General features: G+C 41.5%; 1 protein-coding gene across 2 annotated transcripts in view; it reads left to right on the forward strand.

Annotated features, from left to right (window-relative positions):
• jcada (junctional cadherin 5 associated a) overlaps positions 1 to 26,213 on the forward strand; it is a 233,742-nt gene that overhangs the window by 27,586 nt on the left and 179,943 nt on the right. Inside the window, exon 1 of one of the 2 annotated variants that reach the window (XM_043690567.1) lies at positions 11,929 to 11,990. The exons of the other annotated variant lie outside the window; for it this stretch is intronic. The gene's annotated coding sequence lies outside the window, so the exon portion shown is untranslated. Of the gene's footprint in view, positions 1 to 11,928; positions 11,991 to 26,213 lie in introns of those variants that run through there. 2 annotated transcript variants of the gene reach the window in all.

The raw sequence follows: 26,213 nt of genomic DNA on the forward strand, positions 1-26,213 counted from the left end.
TTCTATGTGGATCTTCGTGTGTCTTCTTTTCTTAGGGATTATGGTTCAGAGGTCACGGATCAATAAAGGTGCTTTTAAGAGAGCTATTGTTTGGGCAGTCTCTACATGCTGGTGGTGTGGCAGTTCTCCTCCCAACTGTTCAATTTTCCACAGTCTTATTCCCCAAAGCTTTTAAGATTGTCAAAATACTAAATTCAAGCTTGATTGGAGTTTGGTTTTTTGGGGGCTTTAATTTAAACTAATAGGCCTAATTCAAATTTGTTTTTTGTCTCCAGGCAACCATCTGCTGGCCCACATTACATTGTATTTTATTCAGAACACTTGGTGCTGTCAGGTAGTTCTGCTAGCTTTTAACTCTCTTAAAGATATCTACTAACTGAAGCTCAACTCCTTCATCTTTCTCTTTACTTTTTGCTTCGTGCTATGACTTATGATAGTGGGATCTGGTTACCACACAGTCTGGGAAAATACCAGGATATTTCTGTTTTAATCCCTCAGTTCCTTGGTCTTCCTTGGGCTTCTCCATAACAAGGGATGTCACTCCCACCTTGGATCCTGCCAAATCATTCCCAAGAACAAACCGAATTCCTGACTTCCCCAATCTTGAGTTGGCATTCTAACCCAATCTTACATAGGGGAATGCTAAATTTCTGTCCATCTATCGTACAAATTACCACACTCACAGGTAACAGATCAGAAAGACTGCATACTCACTCATCCCTTACTATCAGCAACTGGTTAGATCCTGTATCTCTCAAAATTCTAACTTCTTGTCCTTCTCTCCCTGTTCTTTCTGAGTAAACTTTCCCCACAGAGGCAAATTCTTTATAGAGATCAGGACTAACTCCATATTCAGCCCCTGCTGAGGCTGTGCACTCTCCTGCAGCTCCTCGGCTCTTCTTGGGGTCTCCTCTCCTATCTTCATTAATGCCACTTGCTTAGCTTCTTTTACCACATCTTTTCCCACAGCGCCTTTTTTTAACGACCAGCACAGTGACTTTATGTGTCCCACTTTACCACAGTGGAAACACCTGAGGCTTTTCACCTCCTTTCCACCCTGTTTGGCTTTTGTTTTAATCCTGTGGTAAATTTTTACTAGTGCTCTCTACTCTTAGTTTCATAGTGTAGGATCTCCCCTTCTCCCAACTTCTATTCCTACAGAATGAATTTATGGCCGGAAGCTTGTCTTATTCACCAACATTTACTCATCTGCTAACTCTTCTCACTTCCTGAACTTTCTGTTCTTCCACGTGAATTCTTACCACCTCTGGAAGTGAGATTTTAAACTCCTCTTATCTATTTTCAAAGCATGCACCCATCAATCAAAATGACTATGTTGAATTCTTTCGAACTCAGCACAAGTCTGACCTGGTTCCTTCTTTGTGTTTCTGAACCACTGGCTATGTGCTTCTGGTACCGATTCATAAGCACTTAAAATAGTCTGTTTAACCTCTACATAATATCTTGACCCCTCATCTGACAGTGCAGCAAATACTTCACTAGCTCTGCTTACCAGCTTAGTCTGAACTAGCATTATCCATAAATTCTTGGACCACTGCATCTGCCGAGCCAATTTTTCAAATGAAATAAAGAAGGCTTCAACACCTTTCTCATCAAAATGTGGCAGAGTTTTGACATATTTATATATATCATTACCTTCTCTTTTAATCTCCATCCTGTTAACTTGAATTTGCTGACTAAGTCACAATTTCTCAAGTTCAAATTCTCTGTCTTTCTCTCGCTTCTCTCTCTCATTCTCTCTCCCTTTCTTCTCTCTCTATGCTGAGCTAAGAACCTTCTCTCTCTCTTTTTCCTTTCTCTCTCTTCTCTCTTTTTCTTTCTCTCTTTCTCTCTCTTTGTTTATCTTCTAACTCCATTTTCCTCAATTGTAATTTAAGTTTTTCTACCCCTACTGCACTTGTCTGTTTCTCTAACATACTTAAGTGTTTGAATAACTCCCTTACAATTTCAGCTTTACTTTTGTCCTTGGTTAAACCCAAATCTAATTTATTTGCTAATTCTAAAAGTATGGCCTTTTTCTTTCCTTCTAAACTTTTTGGGCAAATTTAAGAATCATCTTCAAATCCCAGAACCTCTTTTGCAATTTTAAGAGCCATTTCTCTCACTTTTAATTTAGTCAACCACAGGTCACCAAAATTAAACAAATTGTCTCACCTACATTTAATTTAAAGATTTAGAGTATTAACCTGCAAGTGTTTAAATCTGCTGGGGTTTTTCATAACCCCAAATCTATTCAAATCTGTCTAAACCAGTTCAAATCCCAGACCCGAGCCCCCAAACTGTTACAACGTGGGGTAAACCCTCCTGCTTAATTTACACCAGCAACACAGAAACATTCAAGAGGTCAAGACTTACTTAAAGTAAAAATTAACTAAATTTCTTAAAGTATAACAGAGAATAATTACGTAACAGCTATTTACAACTCCTTCCGCTCACCCACCTTTTATCTTATCTTCCACAAAACTCGTCCGATAAAACTCCCCAATTAAGATTTACCAAAAATTCAAGTTTTCAAAACCTGCAAGCTATCGAATCTTCTATGTGCATCTTCGTGTGTCTTCTTTTCTTAGGGAATCTGCTTCAGAGGTCACAGATCGATAAATGTGTCTTTAAGAGAGCTATTTTTTGGGCAGTCTACATGCTGGTGGCATGGCAGTTCTCCTCTCAATTGTTCAATTTTCCCCAGTCATATGCTCCAAAGCTTTTAAGATTGTCAATATACTAAATTCAAACTTGGTTGGAGTTTGGTATTTCTGGGGGGTATGATTCAAACTGATTGGCCGAGTTCAAATATGTTTTTGTCTCCAGACAACCAGTTAGCCTAGCTGCTAGTCCACATGTTACATTGTAACTTATTCAGACATTTATGCTGCCAGGTAGTTCTGCTAGCTTTTAACTCTCTTAAAGGTACAGTACACCCACATCTGAATAACTGCTGAGAAAGTGATATTGATGGCATTATTCAAGACACTTTGTGGATGATTGAGAGTAGGCTTTGTCAGATTGGATTTATCCAAATTATATTTTGGGACGGAAGATTCCTGGATAATTTTCTCCATTGTGCGGTAGGAACAGTTTTGTAGCTCAAATCTTTAGCATAAAAGCTAGTTTGTTTTTCATAATTGGATTTGGAAGGATTATAGAGCTTTGCAATTCAACATCTATGCTGGGGTTGTGGGATCACTTAGCTCTGTCTACAATACATTGTTTCACCTTAGTATGCCTTAGTCGTGTTGGAATTCAGAGACCACAGCAATGCAGGGAGTTCTGTCTAGTTCCATTCTTACTGTATAACTGCTGCAATGTATTCAATTCTCAATTGTCCAGTAAAGTAACCTAACACACCACTCTGCTGTAACAAACTGTTACAACAAACGACAGTAGTTTGTCAGAGAAGGTACGCCCTTCTCATGGACAGTCAGGGATGGGCAATAAATGTGTTTCTGCCAGTGATGCTTCCTGTCGATGACTGAAAAAAAACCAGACTGAGTAAGGATGGCTGGCTTTCTTTTAGAAAGGACATTATTGAACCAAATTAGTTACTTTTGGTGATAATCAGCAGTTTTCTGCTTACTGTTATCTGTAACAGTTTTTTATTCCAAATTTATTCAATCAAATAAATCGAAAATTCCCTAGGGCTATGATGGGATTTAAATTTATGTTACTGGATCATTAGATCATACCTCTGAATTATTGACCCAGTAACCATGACCATTATGTTAACATTCCCCAGAGCATATCCCAACATTTCCATAAGGGCAGCACACCACAAATGAACATCACAAAGTTCATGTAATCAGTGGAAAAGCATCATGTACTGACCAGGGGTAAGTCTAGTCCAGCTTTATGGATTGGGACAGCTTTGGGCAAATTAATTTTTTTGTACAAATGTAAAAAGGTTGCTGAATTTAGAGTGACCACAGAGAATCTGGGAATACCAGCAGGAATTGGAGTGGAGTTCACAATGCCAGTGTGGTCCAAGGCACATTCATTTATTAAGTAAGGATATTTATTTCCGGTAACCAACTTAGCACCGACATCCATTTCAAACCCACCAACTCCCACAGCTACCTCGACTACACTTCCTCTCACCTGCCCTCCTGCAACAATGCAATCCTAGACTCCTAATACATCTACCTCCACCGCATCTGCTTCCAGGATGAAGGATTCCATTCCAGGACATCCCAGATATCCTCTTATGTCAAGGACCATAATTTCCCTTCTCCTGTCATTAATAATGCCCTCAACTGCATCACTCCATTTCCTGTATCTCTGCCCTCAAAACTCCTCCCACCAACCACAACAAGAATAGAGTCCCTCTAGTCTTCACATACCATCCCACCAGTTTCCAAATCCAACGCATCATCCTCTGCCATTTTTGCCACCTGCCAAGACCCAACCACCAAAAAGATATTTCCTTCCCTACCCCATGTGCTTTCTGTAGGGATCGTTCCCTCCGTGACTCCCTCATCAGTTCCACACTCCCCACCAACCTCTCCTCCACACCCAGTACCTTTCCATACAGCTGCAGAAAGTGCAACACCTTCCCCTACACCTTCCCTCTCATCCCTGTCCAAGGCCCCACACAATCATTCCAAATCCGGCAAAGATTTACCTGCGTTTCTTCTAACCTGGTCTATTGTATCTGTTCCTCCCAGTGTGGTCTCCTCTATATCGGGGAGACCAAGTGCAAACTCGGGGACTGGGTCATAGAGCATCTGTGATTTGTATGCTCCAATCAACCTCATCTTCTAGTTGCCAGCTATTTCAACTCCCCCTCCCACTCCCTCAGCAACATGTCCATCCTGGGCCTTCTCCACTGTCAAACTGAGGCCACATGCAAACTGGAGGAACAATACCTCATCTTCCATCTCAGGAGCTTCCAGCCCAATGGCCTCAACAAAGAGTTCACCAGTTTTAAAATCTCCCCATCCTCAAGCTCATCCCATGACCAGCCCTCCCTCTCCTCCCCATCTCCTTGACCTGACCTAACCTGCCTATCTTCCTTCTCACCTATCTGCTCCACCCTTCCCACTGACCAATCACAATGACCACCACCTGCATCTACCTATCACCATTCCATGTATCTTTGCCCCAGCCCTGCACCCCCTTCTACCTATCTCCAAGCTTCCTTCCCCTTCCCCAGACCTGATAAAGGGTCCTGTTCCGAAATGTCGCCTTGCCTGCTACTCTGACGCTGTCGGACCTGCTGTGCTTTTCCAGCTGCCCATTTTATCGCCCCCATTCTTTTTTCTCTGCTGTTTTGTATTACAGTTCTCCATTGAGCAAATTCGCTCAATAAATGTTGAAGGGTCGCCTTTTAGGATGGAAATAAAAAAGTAGCAGACATTGAAAATTTGAAGTTAAATAAAGAAACAAAATAAAATACTGAAAACAGTTGACAGGTCAGGAAGCTTTTGTGAAGGGCGCAGGCACTTAGTGACCTGTCAATTACAGTCCACTAGTGTGTTCTACAATAACATCATTATGATTCATTGATTTTGTTTCATTCTTATGAATTAGTTGCTTGAAGAACCATGGGTTCTGCTGAATTAATTAATTTGAGAAAAAATATAAATAATATTGTCTTTTTTTCTGAAAAGCTGGTAACTTTAGTTCAATATGATTTGTTAATACATCTTACACAGAATATTGGGTGGCATTATATCGTCTATATTCAAAAGGATATCGATGTATTGAAGATAATTCAAACTTGAGCAAGAAACATAATCAAGATGGGACTGTGATGCAACCAATCTTGCACCATAAGACCACAAGGTGTTGGAGCAGTTGTAGGCTATTCGGCCCTCGAGCCTGCTCCTCCTTCCACTGAGATCATGGCTGATCTGGTCATCCTCAACTCCACTTTCCTGCCTTTTCCCCACAGCCATTGATTCCCTTACTGATTAAAACTTTACCTCAGCCTTGAATCTCATCCTTATTGACCCAGCCTTGACAGCCCTCTGTGGTAAAGAATTCCATTAATTCACTGTCATCTGAGAGGGAACAAATCCTCCTCATCTCTACCTTAATTGTGCAACCCCCTTATTCTGAGATTATGCACTTGATCCTCAAGAAGGGTCGTGCCCAAAACCTCAACTCTCCTGCTCCTTGGATACATCCTGACCTGCTGTGCTTGTTCTAGTGCCACGCTTTATCACTCTGACTCTCCAGCATCAGCAGTCCTTACGTTCTCCTAGTTTCTTCCACAAGGGGAAACAACCTTTCCGCCTCTACTCTGTCAATCCCCCTAAGACTCTTTCATGTTTTAATAAGATCGCCTCTCATTACTCTGATCTACAATGGGTTTATTGGAGCTTGAGAAGAAAATTAACAGTAATACATTTGGGACAACTAAAATGCTGAATTGTTGAAGGTTGGTTCATGTAGACACACAGAGCATCATTATCCTGAATACAAAATTAGCAACCTTCAAGCAAAATTAGAGATTAAAAGTCTTTTCTTCACCACAGAATAATGAATATATGGAATTGACTTCCAATAAAAACATGTCACTGACTCCCAAAAATAGCTCCATAATTATGTGTCTGAGAACAGGATTGCAGGTTATATGAAAAGACACTGATGATGAAATAGTCTGTGAAACACAATGGCTCATCTTGTACTGCCTGGATTATGCAAGAACCAGCTGCCCATGTGTGTATCAAGTAGTGGTTTTAGAAGTGATGAGGACTGAACCTTAACCTGCAAGGGCAGGGGCAGCAGCTACGAGACCATAGCAAAGCTTAAAGCTTCCCAAACCGGCAGCATGTTGGAAACTTGACATGATTCCATTTCTTCCCGATTTACCCGGTGTGCTTTTGAAGACATCCATCAAACTTCCTTGGGGATGGGGGTCTGCGAATTAAATACATCAAAAGATGCTCGAATGTAATTTGAACCAAGCTTTGGAGCTTCATCATCCAAATCTTTCTGAAACTTGTTAATGTCAATAAGAGTTCAGTGGGATTAGACTGGACCGTGATATTCACAGACTGGCAAGGTTTTAACTGCTGGAACAGGACAGCTGCTTCCTGGCACAGATGAAAGATGTTCCTAAGCGATTTCACATGTCTGCTGCCTCGGATTTTTCTCATTTTGATCTGCACTTCACCAGGGTCATCGTTGTTGAATAGGAGCAGTTTAAACACTTGCACTACAGACCTGTAACGTAGATGAAGAGGAATAAAAGCAGCAACACCAGCAGTAAAAGGAGCATCCGGGACAACATCAGCAGCACCAGGGACCTCAGGGACAAAGCCAGCAGCACCAGGAACCTCAGGGACAAACCAGCAGCACCAGGAACCTCAGGGACAACACCAGCAGCACCAGGAACCTCAGGGACAACACCAGCAGCACCAAGAACCTCAGGAACAACACCAGGAGCACCTCAGGAACAACACCAGCAGCACCAGGAACCTCAGGGACAAAACCAGCAGCACCAGGAACCTCAGGGACAACACCAGCAGCACCAGGAACCTCAGGAACAGCACCAGCAGCAGCAGCCAGCGTCCACTTAACCATTTGCCATTTGACATGATAGAAGATGAATTTTAGCTAACAGAAGTGTTGCTCCAGAGAATGCAGACAGATGCTCAGCATTCTGGCTGTAATGAAACAACAGTGTATCAGAGGGGTCAAAATTTCCATGCAGCTCATTGCTGACACCTGCAGCTTTCTAGAGTAGGCTTCCACCCAAGTGTTATTTTTATTGAGTCATGGGATGAAGACATCGCTGTCCAGGCCAGCATTCATTGCCCATACATAATTGCCCAGAGGGCAGATAAGATTCAACCATGTAGCTGTCAGTCTGGAGTCATATGTAGGCCAGAGCAGGTAAGTGGACCAAGTTGGTGGCCACTGACAGTGACGATTATAGTCCTCATTCACCTCTGCCCCCCAGAATTACTTCATCTCTAGGATTTTCATGATGCCATATTCTGCTTGGCACAAGTGCAGTTTCCCGGTGACCGATGCCATGTTTGCTAGCCCTGCCTATTGCATCCACTTTACAATCAATGAAGTCAATCCGAACAAGAGAGTCCTTGGATAGAGTGATCAAGATGCTCTCAGACCAACCAGTAACTTTCATCAATCAAAGGGAATCTACTCCATAAATATCCTGCTGGCTGCTAACAACCAACATGTTCTCATGCAGTTCCATGGAAGAGGTTCCAGGAGCCTCCATGATGCCTCCCCACTGAGACTGTCTCATCAGCTCCAAGTCCTTAAAGCTCCACCAAGCATGGGGAGGTTCGTCCTTGGAGACAAGGTCTGCTCTCTGAAGACTCATGAGAAAATCCAGTAGATTTGCAGATGGGGGATATAACAAGGATCGCATCAGCACACAGATGATCATTGAGTAGGTCAGTTGCTGAAGATGGGTTTCAGGTGACAGAGCAGGCCTTGAATCTCCCTTCAGTATGCACCAAGTGTCGAGATTTGTAATAGTCTTCTCAAGGAGCAGGAAGAACAGGATGAGGATCAGCCTGAGTTTCTCTGGAGCTGAGTTTCTCTGGCACTGCTGCCAGAAAAGGTAAAGGACTCATACTGCAGTGATTCAAGAAACCTGAGTGTGTCAAACCAAATGGCACAATAATGCTGAACCCAATGCCCTGTACTGACTCCCTCATCCCCAACATAAATCGCTCCCACAGTTAATCATCCCTCCTTCACATTGTCCCCTTTGTTTGTGTCCTGATCACACAGCATCACTCTGGATCCCCTTAGGAGATGTCAAACTTTAATTCTCAGAGGTGCTTTTTAAAGGAAAGGACGCACAGCCCAAAACTGTAGACAAAAAAAAAAGAGAACTATTGATGCTGGAAATCTGAAACAAAAACAGAAGCTGCTGGAAAAACTCAGTAGGTGTGGCAGCATCTGTGGAGAGAAATCAGTTAACGTTTCAGCTCCAGTGACCTTTCTTCAGAAACACGGAATAGGTGTGTTTGAGAAAGGTCATTGGACCCAAAACATTAACTAGGGTTTCTCTCCACAGACACTGCCAGACCTACTAAGTTTGTCCAGCAATTTCTGTTTTTGTTTCAGCCCAAAACTGTCTCTGGATATAATTTCAGCAGCTGTCTCCAGATAAAAAGAGATCCTGTAATGACATACCTGATGAGCTATCGAGGAAGTTTCAAAGGGAGAAATGCAGCACAAGCTAAATTGTATTTTCCTGGGAATTATCTCAGACTGTGAACATCATGGGAGAAAAAGGATGGCAGTCTGCTTGAGAGATATGTTTTCTGTCTTCTCTTTTCAAGAGTACACAAGAACTGGGTTACAAGTCAGTTCAATCCTGTTTTGGGTGTCCTGGTAGAAGAAGGTGTGCTAGTGAACAGAGGTACTCATGTGTAGTAGCCCATGTGCAAGAGCTACTTTGTTATGAAGCTTACAGTCAAAATACCACCTACTAGTCACCCCTGCATTGCAGGTAAATGATTCTGTAGCTCTGAATGTTAGAAGCCAGCTGGCAAGAAAGCCAGTCAAATGGAAAAAGTACAAGAGGATTTCAACTAACCTGCAAAGCTAAGACTTCTGATTGAATGTTCAGCTATCAATTTCCACTATCCACACTTCATAAATGACCAATATAGACTGACCTGTATATCTTTTAACATTTAACTTGTTTTGGACTCACTTCTCATTCCTAATCTGTGTGTACGTGCATTGCATTACCATTTCTCCTCACATTTATTAACTCATAAACTCACTCTTTTGTTAACTCAAGAAAGCCTGGGTTAATTTCAGTTGACCTGGGAGGAAGGTATCCACAAGGGAGGGGGTCATTTGTAAATTAAACTTGATGCGACCAACCAAGCAGCCAGGTTAATATAGAGGAGAGGCTGATATCCTAACAATTTGAGGTGTTAGGACCAGAATAACCTGGGAGAACCTCGCTTGGAGCCTGGTCACAGCAGCTTGTCTTCCTCTCAAGATTGATGGCAATTTGCCAGATGAGGCAACAACAGAGATGTTGATGAGACTCGAAATAAAGTTCATGCTTCATTAATATTTTCAAAGGCATTGAACAACGGCATTGTTATTAATATCAAAGGCGGTCCCTTGGAGAATTGAGTAATGTTTCTCTTCTTTTGCCAACCCCTCAGCATAGTGCTATTCCCCAGCTGTGGTTTCAGCGATATGAACAGACGGCTTTTTCCATTGCTGTGGCTGCGGGGCTGCTCATGGTGGATCTCCTCTGGGCTTTGGAAACCATAAAGACTCAATCAATGGGATAGAAAGCAGAATGTCAAGCTCCGATTAAGGGGGAAATGTAGGGGTTAAGAACTGGAAGGTCCTTGCTTTCATGTCCCCTTTATACACCTTCCCTCTCATGGTCCTCACTCTCTCTGCCTCCGTATTTCCCTACTAGTTGACAGCTAGGGACAGGATGTACATGTATTTGGAAAGGCAAGGACTGATTAGGGATAGTCAACATGGCTTTGTGTGTGGGAAATCATGTCTCACAAACTTGATTGAGTTTTTTGAAGAAGTAACAAAGAAGATTGATGAGGGCAGAGCAGTTGATGTGATCTATATGGACTTCAGTAAGGATTTTGACAAGGTTCCCCATGGGAGACTGATTAGCAAGGTTAGATCTCACGGCATACAGGGAGAACTAGCCATTTGGATACAGANNNAGGTGCTGCATTTTGGGAAAGCAAATCTTAGCAGGACTTTTACACTTAATGGTAAGGTCCTAGGGAGTGTTGCTGAACAAAGAGACCTTGGAGTGCAGGTTCATAGCTCCTTGAAAGTGGAGACGCAGGTAGATAGGATAGCGAAGAAGGCGTTTGGTATGCTTTCCTTTATTGATCAGAGTATTGAGTACAGGAATTGGAATGAGCTGCCAGAGGATGTGGTGGAGGCTGGTACAATTGCACCATTTAAGAGGCATTTGGATGGGTGTATTAATAGGAAGGGTTTGGAGGGATGTGGGCCGGGTGCTGGCAGGTGGGACTAGATTGGGTTGGGATATCTGGTCGGCATGGACGGGTTGGACTGAAGGGTCTGTTTCCATGCTGTATATCTCTATGACTCTATGACTCTATGAGCTGGTGAGCACTTAGCCAAATTCAGTGAGTTGCTCAGTGGCCAAGGTGACATTTTCCTCCTTTCTATTAAAAGTGGCAGACTGAGTAATTCAGGTGATTTGTAAGAGCCAGTGTATATTCAGTTGTCATAGCTGTAGTTTGTAGTGACAGCGTGATTGTAAAGTGTCATATCACTGAGTGTTTCCTAATTCTGTCACCAGGTATATATGTGAGAAACTACTATCCCTCCTTTGCCAATGGTCATACACTCCATCCCCTTCCAGCCCACTGCACAATTTTCAGTGTTGCCTCTGAACCCAGGGTCACCTTCCCTCATGACCTATCTACCATCTCCATTCATAGATTGCAAATGGAGCCATTCTTAAAGAATGGAAATAATTCTAAGTGAATTTAACATGGCCCAATTAATTTGAGTTATGAATTCTGTTCAGCAATTGCCTTCAACCATTGTATCTGTGACAAAACTGCTTCATGCAACGATTATTAACCAACAGCCTTTAAAAGACAAAGTTAAATTGATCAGCCTCAAATACCAGATAAAATCAGTGTTCTTCCTCAACCGACTCCTATCGCAAGCCAGTTTTGAAGAATTTGTTTGTGTTTTAGTGAATATGGAACATGACAAGTGCGATTATACTCTGCAATATGACAAGCTTTGCAGTAGTGTGTTACTGTAAGTCTGATACAGACCTTTGCACACAGGGATCGCAGAGAAGGGCATGTTTGTGGTGCAGATAACAGAACAATAGCAGAGTTTTGTTTAGGAAGCAGCTGCAGGAAGAAGGGGAGTGTACTTTGCAGAAGAGAGTAGCAGTGTATTTTTCCAGACTGCATTTTTATTCAGTTGGGGCACTTGAGTGAGTAACAGCGGTTGCAATGGCAGAGTGAAAAGCAATTCTTGTGCCTCAGGTAAGGTTATCTTTATGGCATTGCCTAAATTAAGCAACAAATCCAAACATAGTCTGTTGTTTTCAAAGTGATTTCACAACTTTGAAGAGAGATTGTTGTTTCCTCACTGTCTCCCAGCTGAGAATACAGCACTTTGGAGAACAGCAGATGACCTGTAGCAACCAGAATTTATTGTATGTTATACTGTATTGATGACACTGAACGTTCACTTAATCAGAACCCTTTGAATTTCTCAATAATAGACAGCATTGTAACATTTGAGGTGTTTGCTGATTTGAGATTTTATCCTATGATTCATGTATTTTCTCCGATTCTTCGACATATTTTGGGAACATATGTTCACAAGTGGGAAAATTATCCTTTGGACAGAAATTGAAGCAGATAATCATTTTTTTTGCTAAGTTTGTAAAAGAAATGTCTAACCCAAACTAATTGAGTTGATAGGTTTATATTATTGATTCTCATTGATTCATTGGATTGGATGAGTGCTTTGTTTGTTTAATGAAGTCGTTGTGAATGTAATTAATAGCTAAAATGCATTACAAATGGATTTCTTAACATTTTGCACATATAACTTTCACCATGATTTCATCACAGAAGTAAATTAGCAGTATGTAATGCTATTGGGCCATTCACTTTCAGCAAATACTTTCACACTTGTTCTGCTCTTTCCAACTGCATTTTATTTGTTAATGATATTCCCAAATGACATTGTGGCATTCCAACAGAGTCTACCAAAATGTGCATGCAGGACCTTTCGAAACCAAAAGACTATGCTCTTGTCAGCCTGGAACGTGTATTCATTAGTGAAAATATTCTCAAGTGATCCCAGTTCAGCCTGGCCAGACAACCATTTTCTGATAGGTGTTGCTGCGTAGACACTTAATTGATTTCCCCATTCTACAGCTCTGCCATTGCGTATCCCAATGTCTTTCTTCTGCAGCCATTGAATCTGAGATTACAGAGCTCACAGCAAGGATTGCAGCTGGACATCTCCTCCTGTTCTATGTCTTGTTTGTTCAGGAGACACGCAAGGGTTGCCAATGCCTTTATTATTAATATTATTATTGAAATGGGAAGCAGATCCAAAGTGCATCAGTGCAGAGGGATCTAGGTGTCTTTGTGCATGAATTGCAGAAAGTGTATATGCAGGTGCAGCAAATAATAAGAAAGGCAAATGGAATCCTGGCACTTGTTGCAAAAGGATTGGATTATAAAAGTAATGAAGTGTTGTTATAATTATATAAGGCATTGGTGAGACTACATCTGGAATATAGTGACCAGGTTTGGTCTCCTTACTTGAGGAAAAATGTGATGGCACTGGAGGCAGTTCATAGGAGGTTCACCAGGTTGATTCCAGGGATGAACGGGCTGTAGTACGAGGAGCAGTTGACTAGCTTGAGCTTGTACTCTCTGGAGTTCAGGAGAATGAGGGGGGAATCTTTTTGAGGTATATAAAAAGCTGAAGGGGATTGATAAGGTGGACGTTGTACAGATGTTTCTCCTTGTGGGACAGTCTCGAACAAGCTGGCTTAGATATAGAGACGGGGGAAGGTAGGTTCAAAATTGAGATGAGAGAAACAATTTCTCTCATAGAGCTGTGATTCTGTAGATTTCACTGCTCCAAAGTACAGTGGAGGCAGAATCAATCAACAGATTCAAGAAAGAGATAGACATATTTTTGATGAAAAGCAGGAAAAAAGGCTATGGGAAGCAGGCAAGAAAGTGGAGTTGAGACCAGGATAAGATCAGCCATGAGCATATTAAATAACTTGAATGGCTGAATTGCCTACTACTGCCTACATTCCTATGTTGTGAAAAAAATGCTTAATGAGATCTGGCCTTGTATTTAAATGTAATGCAATCACTGGTGTTTGCAAGGTTAGGCCAGGAACCTCACTGCAGTAGGACAACTCAAATACCAAAATAAGCAGTCAGTGAATTGAACATGTGCATTGCACGTTCAATTGATCGTAATTTGGGGTTTATCTTTGATGAAAATAAAAGTCTGTCTGACTTTTTTATGAGCATACAAGTTATGGTGAAAAGGAAATAAAAACTCTGATTCATCTTGTCTGTCCCTCACAATTGTAATACTTTGTGCATTCCAATTCATATGCTCTGTACTCCACCCAAACCACGTGGTCTCATAGCAGAGGCAAGGAAACAGATTAAAAACCCATCCAAATGTGGGGAAACACTCATGGAAATTTATTGTGGATTACACCCCCATCAAAACAATCTGAAATATTATCCATAATTATCCTCAAAAAGGATTGCTCCCTGACAACAACCTTGTTGTTGGCCTTATTTAATCTAAAATTGACTCCTGCTGACATATTTAATTTAAAGTAACAATCATTTGGAATGCAATCTAATTCTTTCATCATCTAATAAGCCTCGATCAGAATATTTCTAATTCTAAGCCTCTTTGAAGTGAGCAGTACTGATTCTTTTACTTGATTCAATTGATGAAGAAGCTTCAAAATGGTAACCAGTCTCAAACTTTCCACTGTACCCTATCTAAAGCACCTACGTGGGGAGACTAAAGTTAGGCCCAGAATTCTAACAGAAATTTGACTAAGGTCTCACAGCCTAGCATGTAGTCTATTCAATTTGTCACAATATAGTTCCTCACACCACATTTGTAGCTCATATTCTGAAGGCTAGTATGTACTGAGAAATTATTGAAGTGTTTGCTTTGAAATAGAGAATAAACTGCACAAGGAACATCAGGAATCTCAATTCACACTGAATGTTACGCGTGAATGGATTGAATCTCTTTCAAGGTTCATTGGAAGTCTTGACCTGGCAGACAGTTCCAAATATTAAAAGCAGCTTCTTGATTTGGGACAATGAGAATTGACAGAATTGATCTGGCTGTTTGAGATGGTCACAGGAGGCAGGACTAGTAGTAATTCAACCATTGACAGCTTCTTTAGGATAGGCAAAAATCTTTACAAAACATTAGTTGAACCTTTTCCTTGTAGGTCCTTGTCCATTTTCTATCTGTCAGAAATGAACAGGAACTGCGTCTCATGGACACTGTCTTTTGTAGGTCTAACTTGCCCTTTTCCTGAAGGGAGCACTGACCACTTACTTCCTATTTCAAGGCTTGTTTAAAATTGGTGGAGAACAGGCATTGAGAGGGAAAAGCACAATGCATGTTATTTAGGGATCTCTGTGCTCACTGTTTCAATCAGGAAAATCAGGGAACCTTAGTTACTCATTTCACATGAGGCAATTATTAGTTATTCCACTTAACAGTTGGTCTTATAGTCAGTCCCTCCAATATTTAGCTGTAAGCCTGAATTCAATCCCTGGGTCATTCATGAAAAGTAGATAATGAAACATTGATAGTAGAGCAGTCAGATTTGAGATTCATGGCTTTGCAGATTAGTTGGAAATTTTTTTACTTTTACTTTTAGAGCCTTAGAATCATAAGAGATATACAGCATGGAAACCCTTTGGTCCAACTCATCCATGCCAACCAGATATCCTAACCATTTGTTAGCACCTGGGCCATATCCCTCAAAACCATTCTTATTCATGTACTCATGCAGGTGCCTTTTAACACTGTATTTTTACCAGCCTCCACCATTGGCAGCTCATTCCATATATGCACCACCTTGTGTGTGAAAAAGTTGCCCCTTAGGCCCCTTTTATATATTTCCCCTCTCACCCTAAACATAGTTCTGGACTCCCCCACCACAGGGAAAAGACCATATCTATTTAATCTATCCATGCCCCTCATGATTTTATAAACCTCTATAAGGTCACCCCTCAGCCTCTAACACTCCAGGGAAAACAGCCCCAGCCTATTCAGTCTCTCCCTATAGCTCAAATCCTCCAACCCTGGCAACATCCTTGAGTCAGGGTGGGTTGCGCTTCAGCGGGTCGATGTGGACTCGTTGGGCCGAAGGGCCTGTTTTTGCACTGTAAGTAGTCTAATCTAAAAAAAAAATTTCTGAACCCTTTCAAGTTTCACAACATCCTTCTGATAGGAAGGAGACCAGAATTGCGCGCAATATACAGCCACTACATGACCTTCCAACTCCTATACTCAATGCTCTGACCAATAAAAGAAAGCATACCAAACAGATATCCTATCTACCTGCATCTCCACTTTCAAGGAACTATGAACCTGCACTCCTAGGTCTCTTTTGTTCAGCAACACTCCCCAGGGCCTTACCATTAAGTGTGTAAGTCCTGCTTTGATTTGCTTTTCCAAAATGCAGCACCTCACATTTATCTAAATTCCATTTGCCACTCCTCAGTCCATTTGCCCATCTGATCAAGATCCCGTTGTGCTCTGAGGTAACCTTCTGCCCTGTTCACTACACCTCCAACTTTGGTGCCATCTGTAAACCTACTAACTAGACCTCCTATGTTCACATCAAAATCATTTATATAAATGACGATAAGTAGTGGACCCAGCACTGGTCCTTGAGGCATTCCACTGGTCACAGGCCTCCAGTCTGAAAGGCAACCCTCCACCACCACCTTGATGGTGGTTGACTTGTAGCACTCAGAGTGAGCAATTGCTCCTTTAATCCTGTTTCCTTTTGACTGACTTGCTGGTTAGCTAGCTTCTAGCCCATAGCAAAAGCATCCTTTACATCCAATACAAAGGGAACGAATGAGTCTCCTTTGATTGTGATATTCTTAGCATGCTCGTGCTTGAACCCAGGCTAGTACACATGGGTTCTTCAGCTCACCAGCACCCCTTCTTCCAATAGCACACAGAGCTGAGTTGAATTGGCTTTCGACCTCTATTCTTGAGAGGAGACAGAAATCATGTCTCTTGTCCAGTCTTTTCTCCCATCACGTTCACCGTCTGAGGCAACTCCCAGAAGATTACAGTTTAGTTAGAAGTGCATTGCAGGGTCTCTGTCTGCAGCTAGACAGCCAGCAAATTTACATCTGCAGTCATGTTTTGGCTAGTGCCCCATTTCTAAAATAAAACATGTATTGTAATTCTAAGTTTAATGTACTTACAAGTACTTTGGAGTTCCAATACCGAGGTTTTCTTGGTTCAATCACCAATTCTGGGTGAAAGGGCAGAGAAGAAGCTCAAAGAACGAAGAACAGTACAGCACAGGAACAGGCCTTTCAGCCCTCCAAGTCTGTCCCGATTCCTAAACCTTATTTAGACCCACTACTTATTGCCCATATGCAGTTTCTGTCTCTCTATTCGCCTCCCGGTTCATGTGTCTATCAGGATACACTTTAAATGCTGCTAACGCGCCTGTTTCCATCACCACCACTGGCAGTGCTTTCCAAGAACCCACCACCCTCTGTTTTCCCTGCACTTCACCTCTAAACTTTCTCCTTCTCACCTTGAACCTATGCCCTCTTATAGTTGACCTTTCCATCCTGGGGAAAAAGCCTTTGATTATCACCCTATCTATGCCTCTCATAAATTTGTAGACATCCAGCAGGTTGCCCCTCAGCCTCTTTCTTCCCAGTGAAAACAACCCACGTTTATCCAACCTCTCTTCATAAAACCCTCCACACCAAGCAACATCCTGGTAAACTTTCACTGCACTTTTTCCAAAGCATCTGCATCCTTCTGGTAATGTGGAGACCAGAACTGCATGTAACTTTAATGGCATCAAGTGTTATGTATCATTGAGACAGAGAATCAACAATGGGCATATTGAACAGAGAAGCAAGCTCAAGGGGTTTAATGCCCTAGTATGCTCCTACTTTCTATGTTTCAATGCTCTATGCTTTTACCAGGCCAGATCCTTTTACCATGGTTTGCTCAACTCCACATGTGGATAGTAGGTTAAAGCACTGTTCATTTATTGAACTGGGCCCAGCCCTACTGAAAAGGTGTCAACGTTAGTCTATCACCTGATAACATTTTAGATAGAGGCAGCTATATTCAATTTCATCTGTCTCAAAGAGGGGAAGAAACTATCAGCCAAGGTTCTGTCTCCTGGTGCAATCCAGTGACCCTGCTGGAAAGTGTCTGTGGACATAGAGTGAGGCCAATACTTTGCCTGGTTTTTAAGGCCTCTATCATCAAATTTCTGTGATTTCCCAACTAAGGCCTGTATGAGAGCCAGCAGCAGAAAGATTGTAGCAGTTCAACATGAGGGCCCACTCTGCCTTATCAGTGGATTTAGGGATGGACATTAAATGTGGCCTGGCCAATGTTACCCACCTACAAACTAATTAGCAAGTAAACCTGTTTATCCTCCAGCTTATATATGATGATCTCTTTGTAGAACTGGCCCGGGGAAGGGTTCGGAAACAGTCTAAAAGAATATTTCCTCCTTTGATTTTCAGTTTATATCATTTTAATTGTCTTGACCGTGGTAACATCCTGGATCTAAAGCTTTGGCAACGTTTTGGTAAAGGTTTGAGAAAAATGTAATCTAATACCAAAAAGTACTGGAGAAATCTAATCTACTTCTTAAGAATGCATATTGGATCAATCATTTTATGCTAAAATGATTTTGGAACATTGAAAATGAATTTTAAACGAGCCAGATGTCTTTGAGACAGAGGAGTGAGGACTGGGATATTTCAAGACAGCTGACATGTTTGAGTGCAATCCTTCTGAATTTCTGATTGAGACTCATTACTACGTGTTTTCAATGGCTGAAGTCCAGCAGGTGGCAGCTGTTGGGGGCCTGGTTATTTGAATAGCCTTGTAAAGTGTCACCCAATAACATACATGTCCTAACTTCTGCTGTTCAAGGTATCAAGTTTATTAAAGTGAGTGAAAGCGAATGAGGAATTTATGATCCTGTTATGACAAAGGATATTCACCATCAGTGTGGAAGTGACACTGGAACCCAAATCAGAGAGAAAGACAAGCCTATGGGGACATATTTTAAAAAGAAAGAGCACGCCTTTATGCACAATCTTTCATGACCTCAGAAAGTCTCAAAGTGCATTACAGCTGGTGAAGAATGTTTAACATGTTGTTTATCTTTTGATGTAGGATAATTAGTGTTTATGTTGTTCATTTTAAAAACACTTTTAAAATATTATAGCTTGCTGGCTCAAATCTATCTGATCTGAATAATAGTATGTTTCATGTGTGTGTTATTCTTGCTTGTGAATGACCCATTAGCAAAATGTTTTGATAAGGATCAAAGTCCCCACTCCTCCAGTAGTGTGCAGTCACCCATCTTCAGGATCTATTCCCTAAGGTTCACTGCTGTCAGTTCCAAACTGTGTTTATCATGGAGACACCCTATCTAATCCAAACAGCTGGGTTTCAGAATGTGTACATCAGGGATCGAAGCTGAACAGTCTCAGGTTAATTTGAATTTTAATGGATATTGACTCCTAATCCTGAGATCTATGACTTACAAGTCAGCATGTAGTTTCAGTGATTGTTCACAACATTTCTCACACTGTCCTGTGATGTGTTACTGAGTGTACAGTATCCAAGTCAGAACAATGCATAATTGTTCCCAATGATAATTCCTCAAGCCCAATCTGGTGAAGTATCGATGAGTCGCCAGCATTTCTGGAACCATACGCTAGCGTGTTATATTTTTCGGAAGAAAAGGGAAGAAAATCAATAGCTTCCCAAGACAAAAACGAGTCTTTGCAGCCTTTCTGACAATCCCATGATCATTCTAAATGAACCATTTGGCCTTGCTGGGAACAGAGCCCAGATTAAGCTATCATCACTGGTGTTGGAGATTGGGCAAGGTCCACAGATACCCCGTGCTGTGTTTTCTCACTTCTCTGACCTGGAACATGTGATCAGGCATCTTTAGTCACTATGATTTAAGAATGAGACATTGCAGGTGGAGCATCTGTGTTGAAGGCCATATATATAAAAGCACCATTTCTGGCCTGTGGAAGCCTGGTGGCTATTCTAAATGTTCCCCAATATCATACAAACATGTGTGAGGAACCTTATAATTAAAGGTCCTTCCAATGACTCCAACATCAAACACCAGTCCTTGGTAGCCACATCCCTGGATAAGTAGCAGGATGCACCCCTGACAAATTTCTCCTTGCCAACTTTTCCCCCTTCCCCCAACCCCACAAGCAGGGGTGGCCTACACGAAAGATCCCTTCAAGCAATATCAAAATGCTGAGGATACTGGGAACCCAAAATCAAAACAGAAAATGCTGAGAGTGATTTAAGTAAAGAAACACTGTCTGAAAGAACAAAAACAGAAAATACTGCAGAATCTCAGTACATCTGGCAGCATCTGTGGAGAGAGAAACAGAGTAAACATTTTGAGTCTTTGACGATTCTTGAAGAATCGTTGGATTCCAAACATGAATGCTATTTCTCTCTCTACAGATGCTGCCAGACATGATGAGGTTCTCCCGCATTTTCTGCTTTTGTTCTTTTCAACAAAGTTAATTTAAAATAAATCACCTTGAAACATTTGAATAATTGTCGAATTATGTTTCAATGGTGATGGTATTTATTTATTTCCCTCAGTTTTTTTGTTTGCTGCTTCTATTTCTTACCAGTATGCCATTGAGACAATGGTCTAGGAGCCAAGTTTGTGCTTCTGCAGCACGGTGCAATGTGCTTGCTTTCTGTTACTGAGGGAATTGTTGGACTGAATTTTCGCATTTCAGTGAAGTTGGAGGTGGGAACCATGAGCAAAGTGGACAATGCCATATTTTTGCCTTCAGATAATTTTGGTGGAGGCAGTGTGAGGGTGCTTGAGGCTATCCGCCCAGCACCAGTGAGTAACCATTAAACCCATTATTTCACCAGCTGGGAAGTCACAGAGCTTCTACCAGGATCTTCCCACTGAGAGACTGACTCCCCGCCCATGTCCCCCACCGCTACTCAAACCAGAGGCCAGAATTGAACCAGAGAATATCTCCTCTTTGCAGGCTGCATGTTGGTGACCTTTTGATGCGTTTTCCCATCAACTAAGCACAAGCTTTATTAAATGTAATAACCACACCTACAAGTTAGTAAAGATGCCCTGACTGCTGTGACTATGGGGGAATTTTAAGTTTTTGTTATCTTCCTATTGAGATATCCCGCGATCTCCTATCTGCCTCAATAGTACTTGCCTCTCCCAGTAGGGCTGCTAGCTTGGGCATCACAGTGGATGTCCTGGGCCTTACAATTCCCTGTCCTAGCTCCCATCTGCAATCACACAAAGGCCCCAGAAGTCATTTCTTAGTTCCTGTCTCCATGAGGTCAGTAAGCTTTGTGCTTCCAGGACCACTTCCTGACCCAGAATTGAGACTAATTTCGGGGTCTCAAAGATCTTGGCGAAATCCAGCTCCATGGTCCCAACAACTTTGAAAATAAAATGTGTCTTTAAAAACAAACCACAAAATTCCCATGAGCCTTAGTCTTTACCTTACTCTGTGTTTTACCTTTAACAATCAGTAAGGAAAACAATTGAAAACTTCACTGAATATTGTGGCCAATTAGACCATGTGATGACCATGTGAATTCAAGCAGTGACTCAACTGTGTCATTGTCAGGATGGGAATAGTCAGTAAGTATCCTCTCAATTTATTAGCATCACATTTAAATATTAAAATATTGCAAATTGTCAATATTTTGAACAGTTTCAGACTTTTGTGTTTTGGTGCTGAGTAACCACCAATGGAAATGAAGCTTCCTGAAAAATATACAAGGATTTACGGTTTAATGTGTTTTTTTTAAACTATGTAAAGTATAAGCATCCATACCTGAAATGATGAAAGGGCTCGGACAATATAGTGAGTCATGAAGAAAATAGCAGGAAACTAATAAATAGTGTGATCAAATTCTGAAAGTTAATTGTGAGAAAGTTAATATGAAAGCTGCAATAACCAGAACAAAGTCAAATGTGGTTCAGAGTCAAGAGTGTAGTTTTGGAAAAGCACAGCAAGGCAGGCAGTATCCAAGGAGCAGGAGAATCGATGTTTTGAACATAAGCCCTTCACCAGGAATTCCTGATATTTCCGAAATGTCGATTCTCCTGTTCCTTGGATGTTGCCTGACCTGCTGTGCTTTCCAGCACTACACTCTCGATTCTGATCTCCAACGTCTGCAGTCCTCACTTTCTCCCTCTCAAATGTGGTTCATCCAAATGTGAACCATGGATCTAAAAATGGCAGATAGGAGCGTGAAAAAGGAAGTGCTGAAGGGCATAGGTGAACTGAAGAATTGAGTGTCCAAGAAACTATATCCATAACAACAGTTTGCTATAGCAATAAAAATGTCTAGACATGTAAGAGCAGAAAAATAACACGCAAAAATTGTGTAAAAATGTTGAAAAGCCTTATGTGGCTTCCAAACCGTAAGAATTTAGTTATAAATATGCAAGTTATTAGAAACTGAGAGAGTTTAACCTCTCAGATTTGTATTCATGTGAGAAGACTTCACAGTTCAGAGCCTCTTCTGGAATACTGTATCCAGTTCAGGTTGCCTGTTATAGAAAGGATATTATTAAGCTGGCGAAGGTTCAGAGAGATTTACCAGGATGCTGCTGGGATTGGAGGGTTTGAGTTATAAAGAGAGGCTGGATAAACTGGGACTTTTTACACTGGAGTGTAGTTGGTTGCGAGGTGATCTTATAGAGGTTTATAAAATAATGAGCAGTATAGATTAGGTCAATGGCAGATGTCTTTTCCCTAGGGTGGGGGATTTCAAGAGTAGGGGAGCATCTTTATAAAGTGAGGGGAGAAATATTTTAAAAAGACATGGGGGCAATTTTTTTACACACGTGTGGAATGAACTTCTAGAGGAAATGGTGGATGTGGGTACAGTTGCAAAGTTTAAAAGACATTTAGATCATAAATGAATAAGAAATGTTTGGGGGGATATGGGCTAGGTGCAGGCAGGTGGGACTTTGGGATTGGGATTATAGTTAGTATGGAATGCTTGGACTGAAAGATCTGTTTCTGTGCTGTATGAATCTATGACTCCATTAAATAAACTGGGGAGACTCAATTAAGTAGAATTTTAAAAATTGACTTGGGATGATAATTTGAATTTTTGTAAATTGATTGTGTTGAGAAATAAATTGAAAATCGAACAATTGAAAATCGAACAATCAGCCCTTTATGAAGACTCGTCCTGTCTCAAAGCCACTGAAGAAGCTGAGGGGTAATTTTCAGCTCATGTCTATCGACAGTGTAATCATTTACAGGACGATTTCCTCTGGGTGCTATTTGCCTTCCAATATTATTTTTGACACAGTTTAAAGTTTTGTTAGGAATGGGTAAAAACAAGGACTGCAGATGCTGGAAACCAGATTCTAAATTAGAGTGGTGCTGGAAAAGCACAGCAGTTCCGGTAGCATCCGAGGAGCAGGAAAATCGACGTTTCGGACAAAAGCCCTTCATCAGAAACAGAGGCAGAGAGCCTGAAGGGTGGAGAGATAAATGAGAGGAGGGTGGGGGTAGGGAGAAAATAGCATGGAGTACAATAGGTGAATGGGGTTGGGGATGGAGGTGATAGGTCATGGAGGAGGGTGGGGGAAGGTAGCAAAGAGTACAATGGGTGAATTTGTTAGGAATACCAACTGTGCAACATGTTTAAGATATTTACACCAAGAGTAGTTCTTCCTACTTTCAGGACTTTAAACAAATGTTTGTGTAAAGCTCTGCAGATATTTGTTTGCACACATCAAGTTTGGTTTTGCCAGGACAGAAAGAAATGTAAAATGTAAAACAGTCTCAGAAATTGCAATTGCCCATAAGTGCAAGGATTATTATAAACATAGAACATAGAACAGTACAGCACAGAACAGGCCCTTCAGCCCACGATGTTGTGCCGACCATTGATCCTCATGTGTGCACCCTCAAATTTCTGTGACTATATGCATGTCCAGCAGTCTCTTAAATGTCCCCAATGACCTTGCTTCCACAACTGCTGCTGGCAACGCATTTCATGCTCTCACAACTCTCTGTGTGAAAAACCTGCCTCTGACATCCCCTCTATACTTTCCTCCAACCAGCTTAAAACTATGATCCCTTCTGTTAGCCATTTCTATCCTGGGAAATAGTCTCTGGCTATCGACTCTATCTATGCCTCTCTTATCTTACATACCTCAATTAGGTCCCCTCTCCTCTTCCTTTTCTCCAATGAAAAAAGTCCGAGCTCAGTCAACCTCTCTTCATAAGATAAGCCCTCCAGTCCAGGCAGCATCCTGGTAAACCTCCTCTGAACCCTCTCCAAAGCATCCACATCTTTCCTATAATAGGGCGACCAGAACTGGACACAGTATTCCAATTGCGGTCTAACCAAAGTTTTATAGAGCTGCAATAAGATCTCACGACTCTTAAACTCAATCCCCCTGTTAATGAAAGCCAAAACACCATATGCTTTCTTAACAACCCTGTCCACCTGCGTGGCCATTTTAAGGGATCTATGTACTTGCACACCAAGATCCCTCTGTTCCTCCACACTGCCAAGAACCCTATCCTTAATCCTGTACTCAGCTTTCAAATTCGACCTTCCAAAATGCATCACCTCGCATTTATCCAGGTTGAACTCCATCTGCCACCTCTCAGCCCATCTCTGCATCCTGTCAATGTCCCGCTGCAGCCTACAATAGTCCTCTATACTGTCAACGACACCTCCAATGTTTGTGTCGTCTGCAAACTTCCTGACCCATCCTTCAATCCCCTCATCTAAGTCATTAATAAAATTTACAAAAAGTATAGGCCCAAGGACCGAGCCCTGTGGAACACCACTCACCGCTGACTTCCAGGCAGAATATTTTCCTTCTACTACCACTCGCTGTCTTCTGTTGGCCAGCCAATTCTGTATCCAGACAGCTAAGTTCCCCTGTATCCCATTCCTCCTGACCTTCTGAATGAGCCTACCATAGGGAATTATTTTGGTGAATTTAGTATTTCATATTGTCTGCATGAACTGAAGTTTCCAGATTGGGCAAAACATGTCAAGACCATTGTAATGCCTTGAAAATAAGCAGATTAGTGTCTTAATGCTTTGCCATCATTATTTTCACAATTGTTTGCTTATTCGTGTCAGCTAGAAATTAGAAATGTTCATGAATCATTGGATTTAAACCAGAATAATAACTTAAACAAGACAGTTCTATAGCTTCACCCACATAAACATGTCTACAGCATAGATTGATCTCATATAAAAGGATTGCATATAGTAATGAAGGAACAAGGAGTTTTTTTTTATGAAGGTGAAAAAGGGTTGCATTGTGATAAAGTAACAGTATGGATAATTATATTCTTGTCTTCTGACATGTTGCGTCAGAGGACAGCTCACACTCTTAATGAAAACAACCCAATTCCTTCGTAGCACTGTTTTGTGTTGGGGAAGGCTGCAAGTATAAACAAGGATGGTGAGTCACATTAGCACTTAAATGTGTTAACATCACTGAACTTACATTCCCATGCCTCCGCTTCCAACTCAGACCCATATACTTCTCACCCAGTTTGGCCCACTTACGTCCTCATCCTAAATCTGAACTTTGTCATTGCTGGGACAATTAAAGCATTCCAGATTCTATAGCTCACATGGTGACTTTTTGACAATTTCCCTGAGCTAGTCATCCACACATCTAGGTGAATGCTGTGGGGGACATGGTTTCAAATACCACCATGGCAGCTATTCAAATACCACCATGGAACATCAATTCAATCCATGAAGTCTGGAACTAAAAACTGTTCAATGTACATATGACCACAACAACTAGCATCTATGATCATAAAAACCCATCTGTTTCACTAAAGCCCTTTATGGAAGGAAATGTACCCTTCCCTTCACCCCCACATGATTCCAGACTCATAGGAAGGTAATTGACTCTTAATTGCTCTTTGAAATGGCCTACAGGGTAATTAGGGAATGGTGGGAAATGCTGGTCTTGTCAATGATGCCCACACCTCATGGAAGAATAAAAAAAGTAATCAACTCCCAAACGTCTAGCTATATTTCACATGAACTTTAAATTGAAACTGCTCATCCAATTCCAAACTTGATTAGAACATAGAACAATACACGATGTTGTGCCGAACATTTGTCCTAGCTTAAGCACCCATCCATGTACCTATCCAATTGCCGCTTAAAGGTCGCCTATGATCCTGACTCTGCCACTCCCACAGGCAGCGCATTCCATGCCCCCACCACTCTCTGGGTAAAGAACCTACCCCTGACATCTCCCCTATACCTTCCACCCTTCACCTTAAATTTATGTCCCCTTGTAACACTCTGTTGTACCCAGGGAAAAAGTTTCTGACTGTCCACTCTATCTATTCCTCTGATCATCTTATAAACCCCTATCAAGT

Source organism: Chiloscyllium plagiosum, chromosome 5, assembly GCF_004010195.1.
Source record: "Chiloscyllium plagiosum isolate BGI_BamShark_2017 chromosome 5, ASM401019v2, whole genome shotgun sequence".
NCBI classification, from domain to species: Eukaryota; Metazoa; Chordata; class Chondrichthyes; order Orectolobiformes; family Hemiscylliidae; genus Chiloscyllium; species Chiloscyllium plagiosum.